This window comes from Rhyacophila brunnea, unplaced genomic scaffold (assembly GCF_057557595.1).
Source record: "Rhyacophila brunnea isolate RB1 unplaced genomic scaffold, BYU_Rbru_1.0 scaffold_306, whole genome shotgun sequence".
Classification (NCBI taxonomy): Eukaryota; Metazoa; Arthropoda; class Insecta; order Trichoptera; family Rhyacophilidae; genus Rhyacophila; species Rhyacophila brunnea.
This window is the reverse complement of record NW_028232972.1, coordinates 37,501-45,037: the sequence shown is the minus strand read 5'-3', so window position 1 is coordinate 45,037 and position 7,537 is coordinate 37,501. Positions and strand designations below refer to the sequence as shown.

At 43.9% G+C, this 7,537-nt stretch overlaps 1 non-coding gene across 1 annotated transcript in view; it reads left to right on the top strand.

Moving 5' to 3' along the window:
* The first annotated feature begins 5,688 nt into the window (after positions 1-5,688).
* Positions 5,689-7,537, top strand: part of LOC147067705 (small subunit ribosomal RNA) — a 1,944-nt gene continuing 95 nt past the window's right edge. The window contains exon 1 of the ribosomal RNA XR_015071419.1: positions 5,689-7,537. This exon is cut by the window's right edge and continues 95 nt beyond it. This is a non-coding gene — a ribosomal RNA (small subunit ribosomal RNA).

Here is a 7,537-nt window from a genome sequence, read left to right as displayed (position 1 = left end):
AAAAATTAACCAAACAAATTACCAAAATATATATTCGCAATTCGCAATTCGAAATTTCAAATGAAAGATTAAACCTAAAGAGAATCGTCAATTTTGCCTTTTGTAGTGATATTTCGGTCACGCGGTCGGTAGTACGGCGCTTTATCAATACTATGCTACATTTTGTTTGGCACTCTTGACGGTTTGCGAACGAAGTACGAGACCGCGGCTTAAAGCGAGACATGCATCGACGACGCACGAGAGCGCGACACGTGGCCCGCCTGGCGAGCTAAATCGTCGTGCATCGTGCACTTCACGTCCGCCTCTCGCCGGTTCGGCGGCGTGCGTATTATGACGATAATATGTTATCGATATATGATATCTATCATAATATTGTATGATGGATGAAAAAAAAATGTTTTTTTTTTTTCAATTTAAATTAGATAGGGTTTAGGTTAGATAAGGTTAGGTGAGGTTTATTTAAATTTTTTTTATTTCTGCTTTTATTGAATTCCTTGGTTTTTCGTACGAGGGTTATTACTTCACTATTACATTGTTCATATTTCATTTACATTATTAACAGTACGGCGCTTTATCAATACTATGCTACATTTTGTTTGGCACTCTTGACGGTTTGCGAACGAAGTACGAGACCGCGGCTTAAAGCGAGACATGCATCGACGACGCACGAGAGCGCGACACGTGGCCCGCCTGGCGAGCTAAATCGTCGTGCATCGTGCACTTCACGTCCGCCTCTCGCCGGTTCGGCGGCGTGCGTATTATGACGATAATATGTTATCGATATATGATATCTATCATAATATTGTATGATGGATGAAAAAAAAATGTTTTTTTTTTTTCAATTTAAATTAGATAGGGTTTAGGTTAGATAAGGTTAGGTGAGGTTTATTTAAATTTTTTTTATTTCTGCTTTTATTGAATTCCTTGGTTTTTCGTACGAGGGTTATTACTTCACTATTACATTGTTCATATTTCATTTACATTATTAACAGTACGGCGCTTTATCAATACTATGCTACATTTTGTTTGGCACTCTTGACGGTTTGCGAACGAAGTACGAGACCGCGGCTTAAAGCGAGACATGCATCGACGACGCACGAGAGCGCGACACGTGGCCCGCCTGGCGAGCTAAATCGTCGTGCATCGTGCACTTCACGTCCGCCTCTCGCCGGTTCGGCGGCGTGCGTATTATGACGATAATATGTTATCGATATATGATATCTATCATAATATTGTATGATGGATGAAAAAAAAATGTTTTTTTTTTTTCAATTTAAATTAGATAGGGTTTAGGTTAGATAAGGTTAGGTGAGGTTTATTTAAATTTTTTTTATTTCTGCTTTTATTGAATTCCTTGGTTTTTCGTACGAGGGTTATTACTTCACTATTACATTGTTCATATTTCATTTACATTATTAACAGTACGGCGCTTTATCAATACTATGCTACATTTTGTTTGGCACTCTTGACGGTTTGCGAACGAAGTACGAGACCGCGGCTTAAAGCGAGACATGCATCGACGACGCACGAGAGCGCGACACGTGGCCCGCCTGGCGAGCTAAATCGTCGTGCATCGTGCACTTCACGTCCGCCTCTCGCCGGTTCGGCGGCGTGCGTATTATGACGATAATATGTTATCGATATATGATATCTATCATAATATTGTATGATGGATGAAAAAAAAATGTTTTTTTTTTTTCAATTTAAATTAGATAGGGTTTAGGTTAGATAAGGTTAGGTGAGGTTTATTTAAATTTTTTTTATTTCTGCTTTTATTGAATTCCTTGGTTTTTCGTACGAGGGTTATTACTTCACTATTACATTGTTCATATTTCATTTACATTATTAACAGTACGGCGCTTTATCAATACTATGCTACATTTTGTTTGGCACTCTTGACGGTTTGCGAACGAAGTACGAGACCGCGGCTTAAAGCGAGACATGCATCGACGACGCACGAGAGCGCGACACGTGGCCCGCCTGGCGAGCTAAATCGTCGTGCATCGTGCACTTCACGTCCGCCTCTCGCCGGTTCGGCGGCGTGCGTATTATGACGATAATATGTTATCGATATATGATATCTATCATAATATTGTATGATGGATGAAAAAAAAATGTTTTTTTTTTTTCAATTTAAATTAGATAGGGTTTAGGTTAGATAAGGTTAGGTGAGGTTTATTTAAATTTTTTTTATTTCTGCTTTTATTGAATTCCTTGGTTTTTCGTACGAGGGTTATTACTTCACTATTACATTGTTCATATTTCATTTACATTATTAACAGTACGGCGCTTTATCAATACTATGCTACATTTTGTTTGGCACTCTTGACGGTTTGCGAACGAAGTACGAGACCGCGGCTTAAAGCGAGACATGCATCGACGACGCACGAGAGCGCGACACGTGGCCCGCCTGGCGAGCTAAATCGTCGTGCATCGTGCACTTCACGTCCGACTCTCGCCGGTTCGGCGGCGTGCGTATTATGACGATAATATGGTTAGGTTAGGTCAGGTTAGGTTTATGTAAGGTTAGGTTGGGTTAAGTTGGCGAACGAACGTCGTCGACGAGAGCGCCGTTTAAAGCGAGACATCCTTCGACGACGAGGTCGCTGCTTCGGCCGTCGACGACGGACGAGAGCGCCGCTTAAAGCGTGACACGGGCCCGCCTGGCCAGCTAAATCTGAGTCCCGCCGGCATCGTGCACTTCACACGTCCCACTCTCGCCGGTTCGTGCGTATTTAAACGACATTATATTATCGTTATGTCAATGGTATATTATACCTATCATAATAATGTATGATGAATGAAAAGAAATGAAAAATTATTTCAACATCAAATTATACCGCTAGAACTAGACAATGAAATTATCTTACGATTACGTTCATGCCTTATGACGATATAATATTGATATTTCATAATAATATAATATGATGGATGTAAAAAAAAAGATTTTTTTTTTTTTATTTTAATTAGCTTAGGTTAGGTTAGGTAAGGTTAGGTAAGGTTTATTTTAATTTTTTTTTTTTTTTTTTTTTTTTTTTAATTCTTCGTTATATATATATAATGTTAATAATATGATGGATGTAAAAAAAAAGATTTTTTTTTTTTTTATTTAAATTAGCTTAGGTTAGGTTAGGTAAGGTTAGGTTAGGTTAGGTTAGTTTTTGTGTTTGGGTTAGGTTAGGTTAGTTTAGGTTAGGTTAGGTCTGCGAACGAACGTCGTCGACGAGAGCGCCGTTTAAAGCGAGACATCGCCGTTTCGGCCGTCGACGACGCACGAGAGGGCCGCTTAGAGCGCGACACGTGGCCCGCCTGGCGAGCTTAATCGTCGTGCATCGTGCACTTCACGTCCGACTCTCGCCGCGTTCGGCGGCGTGCGTATTATGACGATATTATGTTATCGACATGTCAACGGTATATGATATCTATCATAATAATATATGTTGGATGAAAAATTATTTTAACATCAAATTTTACCGCTAGAACTCGCCCTCGCGCTTTACTTACCTATTCCTATGTTGAACGTCGAAATGAAGACAATGAAATATTCTTTCAGGTGAGGCGTATCGGGCGCATTTAAAATGATCAGTGACACGCTCGTTGATCACGTTTATGCCCTATAACGATATGATATTGATATTTTTTTATGGTATTCATCATAATAATAAATGATGTATGAAAAAAAAAATTGGTTAGTTTAGGTTAGGTTAGGTCACGTTAGGTATGATTAGGTTAGGTTAGGTTAGTTTTTGTTTAGGATAGGTTAGGTTAGTTTTTGTTTAGGTTAGGTTTGTTTTTGTTTAGGTTAGTTTTTGCTTAGGTTAGGTTAGTTTTTGTTTAGGTTAGTTTAGGTTAGGTTAGGTTAGTTTAAGTTAGGTTAGGTTAGTTTTTGTTTAGGTTAGGTTAGGTTAGTTTTTGTTTAGGTAAGGTTAGGTAAGGTTAGATTAGGTAAGGTTAGGTTAGGTTTAGTTTAGGTTAGGTTGTGTTAGGTTAGGTAAGGTTATGTTAGGTTATGTTAGGTTAGGTTAGGTGAGGTGAGGTTAGGTCAGGTCAGCGAACGGACGTAGTCGACGAGAGCGCAGCTTTTAGCGAGACATGGGCCCTCCTGGCTAGCTAAATCTGCGTCCCTCCGGCATGTCAAGTAGACGATGCCGGCGGGACGCAGATTTAGCTAGCCAGGAGGGCCCATGGCTCGCTTAAAGCGGCGCTCTCGTCGACTACGTTCTTTCGCTAACCTGACCTAACCTCACCTCACCTAACCTAACCTAACATAACCTAACATAACCTTACCTTACCTAACACAACCTAACCTAAGCTAAACCTAACCTAACCTTACCTAATCTAACCTTACCTAACCTAACCTAAACAAAAACTAACCTAACCTCAACTAACCTAATCTAACCTAAACTAACCTAACCTAACCTAACCTAACCTAACCTAACCTAACATAATATAACCTAATTTTTTTTTTCATACATCATATCTTATCATGATGGAAAAAAAAATTAGAAATTTAAAAAAAAAAATTTAACCAAACAAATTACCAAAATATATATTCGCAATTCGCAATTTGAAATTTCAAATGAAAGATTAAACCTAAAGAGAATCGTCAATTTCGCCTTTTGTAGTGATATTTCGGTCACGCGGTCGGTAGTGCGGCGCTTTATCAATGCTATGCTACATTTTGTTTGGCACTCTTGACGGTTTGCGAACGAAGTACGAGACCGAGACGAGACCGTACGAGACGAAGTACGAGACCGCGTCCGCCTGGCAAGCTATATTTGCGTCGTATCGGCATTTCAGCCCACCCTCGACCGTTCGGTGGCGAGCGTAATATAACGTTCTCATAATGATATTTATTTCAATGGTTTTATATCATTCATAATGATGGATGAAAAAAAAAAAAAAAAAAAAAAAAATTGAAATTAAAAAAAAAAAATTATCCAAATTACCAAAATATATATTCGCAATTCGCAATTCGAAATTTCAAATGAAAGATTAAACCTAAAGAGAATCGTCACCTTCGCCTTTTGTAGTGTTATTTCGGTTACGCGGCCGGTAGTGCGCCGCGTTTACACTATAATGTGTGAGGGAAAATGTACGCAGGAGAGAACTGTACGATAAAATAATGGCGACGGATTATTGCGCTACCCAACATTGCCGTGTCCGTATTCGTTGTTGTTGTCGTCTGGGTCTCTCCCCTCATCCATCGTATAGCAGTGGGTTGTCGTCTTTGACAAGACTTCCTTCACGGCGTTCGCAAACTGCGGCGGCCATTCGGCCGCGTCGGCGGTACATTTGCGAGACGAGACACTCACCCGGCGTGCGATTATATTTCGTCGCCGCGGCCTATGCGATCGCATCACTCTGGAGTTCCGCGCTAGCAGAATCATCCTGTCGAGTGACGGCGGACGGCGTTTCAGCCTCCGTCGCTCCGTTTACCGCGCCGACGGCGTGCGTTTTCGGTGTGCACGTTTTACGATGGGAAATTGAGAAACGCGGAGCACGATCTCGTGCTCTGTGCGTATGTATGCATACAATCCGTTGTATCTCGTGCGTCGGCACGTTAAAAATCGAAAGAGAGAGCCAGCGTCGCCCGCCGGGTGACTCCGGTGCGCGTTCGCGTGTGACGTGTGGATCGCGGGTGTCGGCGCGCCCAGTGCGCGCGCGCCCGCGGCCTCGCAGAGCAGCTCCCTGGTTGATCCTGCCAGTAATCATATGCTTGTCTCAAAGACTAAGCCATGCAAGTCTCAGTATGAGCCTAATTAAGGTGAAACCGCGAATGGCTCAATATATCAGTTTTGGTTCCTTAGATCGTACACAGTTACTTGGATAACTGTGGCAATTCTAGAGCTAATACATGCAAACGTAATTCTGAACGGGAACGTGAGGAATGCTTTTATTAGATCAAAAACCAATCGGCGGTCGGCGCTCGCGTCGTCCGTCGCTCTTCGAGATGACTCTAGATAACTTTGAGCTGATCGCACGGTCTAGCACCGGCGACGCATCTTTCAAATGTCTGCCTTATCAACTGTCGATGGTAGTTTATGCGACTACCATGGTTGTCACGGGTAACGGGGAATCAGGGTTCGATTCCGGAGAGGGAGCCTGAGAAACGGCTACCACATCCACGGAAGGCAGCAGGCGCGCAAATTACCCACTCCCGGCACGGGGAGGTAGTGACGAAAAATAACGATACGGGACTCGTCCGAGGCCTCGTGATCGGAATGATTACACTTTAAATCCTTTAACGAGGATCCATTGGAGGGCAAGTCTGGTGCCAGCAGCCGCGGTAATTCCAGCTCCAATAGCATATACTAAAGTTGTTGCGGTTAAAAAGCTCGTAGTTGAAATTGTGTCCTGCGGTGTCGGTCTACCGACTGCGGTACGACAGGCACGTCTGCGGGGCTTCTCGCCGGTGCGTCCTTCGCCATCCGGCGTCGGTCGGCCGCAAGGTCGGCCGTTCGCCGAGGCGGGCCGTCGCGGCTGTTTACTTTGAACAAATTAGAGTGCTCAAAGCGGGCTAAGTTTTGCCTGAATATTGTACGCATGGAATAATAGAATAGGACCTCGGTTCTGTTTTGTTGGCTTTCTGATACCAGAGGTAATGATTAATAGGGACAACTGGGGGCATTCGTATTGCGACGTTAGAGGTGAAATTCTTGGATCGTCGCAAGACGGACTAAAGCGAAAGCATTTGCCAAAGGTGTTTTCATTAATCAAGAACGAAAGTTAGAGGTTCGAAGGCGATTAGATACCGCTGTAGTTCTAACCATAAATGATGCCAGCCAGCGATCCGCCGAAGTTTCATTATTTTAACCCGGTGGGCAGCTCCCGGGAAACCAAAGCTTTCGGGCTCCGGGGGGAGTATGGTTGCAAAGCTGAAACTTAAAGGAATTGACGGAAGGGCACCACCAGGAGTGGAGCCTGCGGCTTAATTCGACTCAACACGGGAAAACTCACCAGGCCCGGACACTGGAAGGATTGACGGATTAACAGCTCTTTCTCGATTCGGTGGGTGGTGGTGCATGGCCGCTCTTAGTTGGTGGAGCGATTTGTCAGGTTAATTCCGGTAACGAACGTAACTCTAGCCTATTAAATAGACGTACAACCGGTATCACGAGGGTCCGCGCGCGTCCGTGTCCTTTGGCGTTCTGCGTCGGAGGCGCGGGCGCGTCGCGGTCTTCACTACCGGCGTACAATGAAAATCTTCTTAGAGGGACCGGCGGTATATATAGCCGCACGAGATTGAGCAATAGCAGGTCTGTGATGCCCTTAGATGTCCTGGGCCGCACGCGCGCTACACTGAAGGGATCAGCGTGTCCTCCTTGGCTTAACGGCCCGGGTAACCCGATGAAACCCCTTCGTGATAGGGATTGGGGTTTGCAATTCTCCCCCATGAACGAGGAATTCCTAGTAAAAGCGAGTCACCAGCTCGCGTTGATTGCGTCCCTGCCCTTTGTACACACCGCCCGTCGCTACTACCGATGGATGATTTGGTGAGGTCTTCGGACTGGCGCGCGGAAGCTCCTCGTGGGCC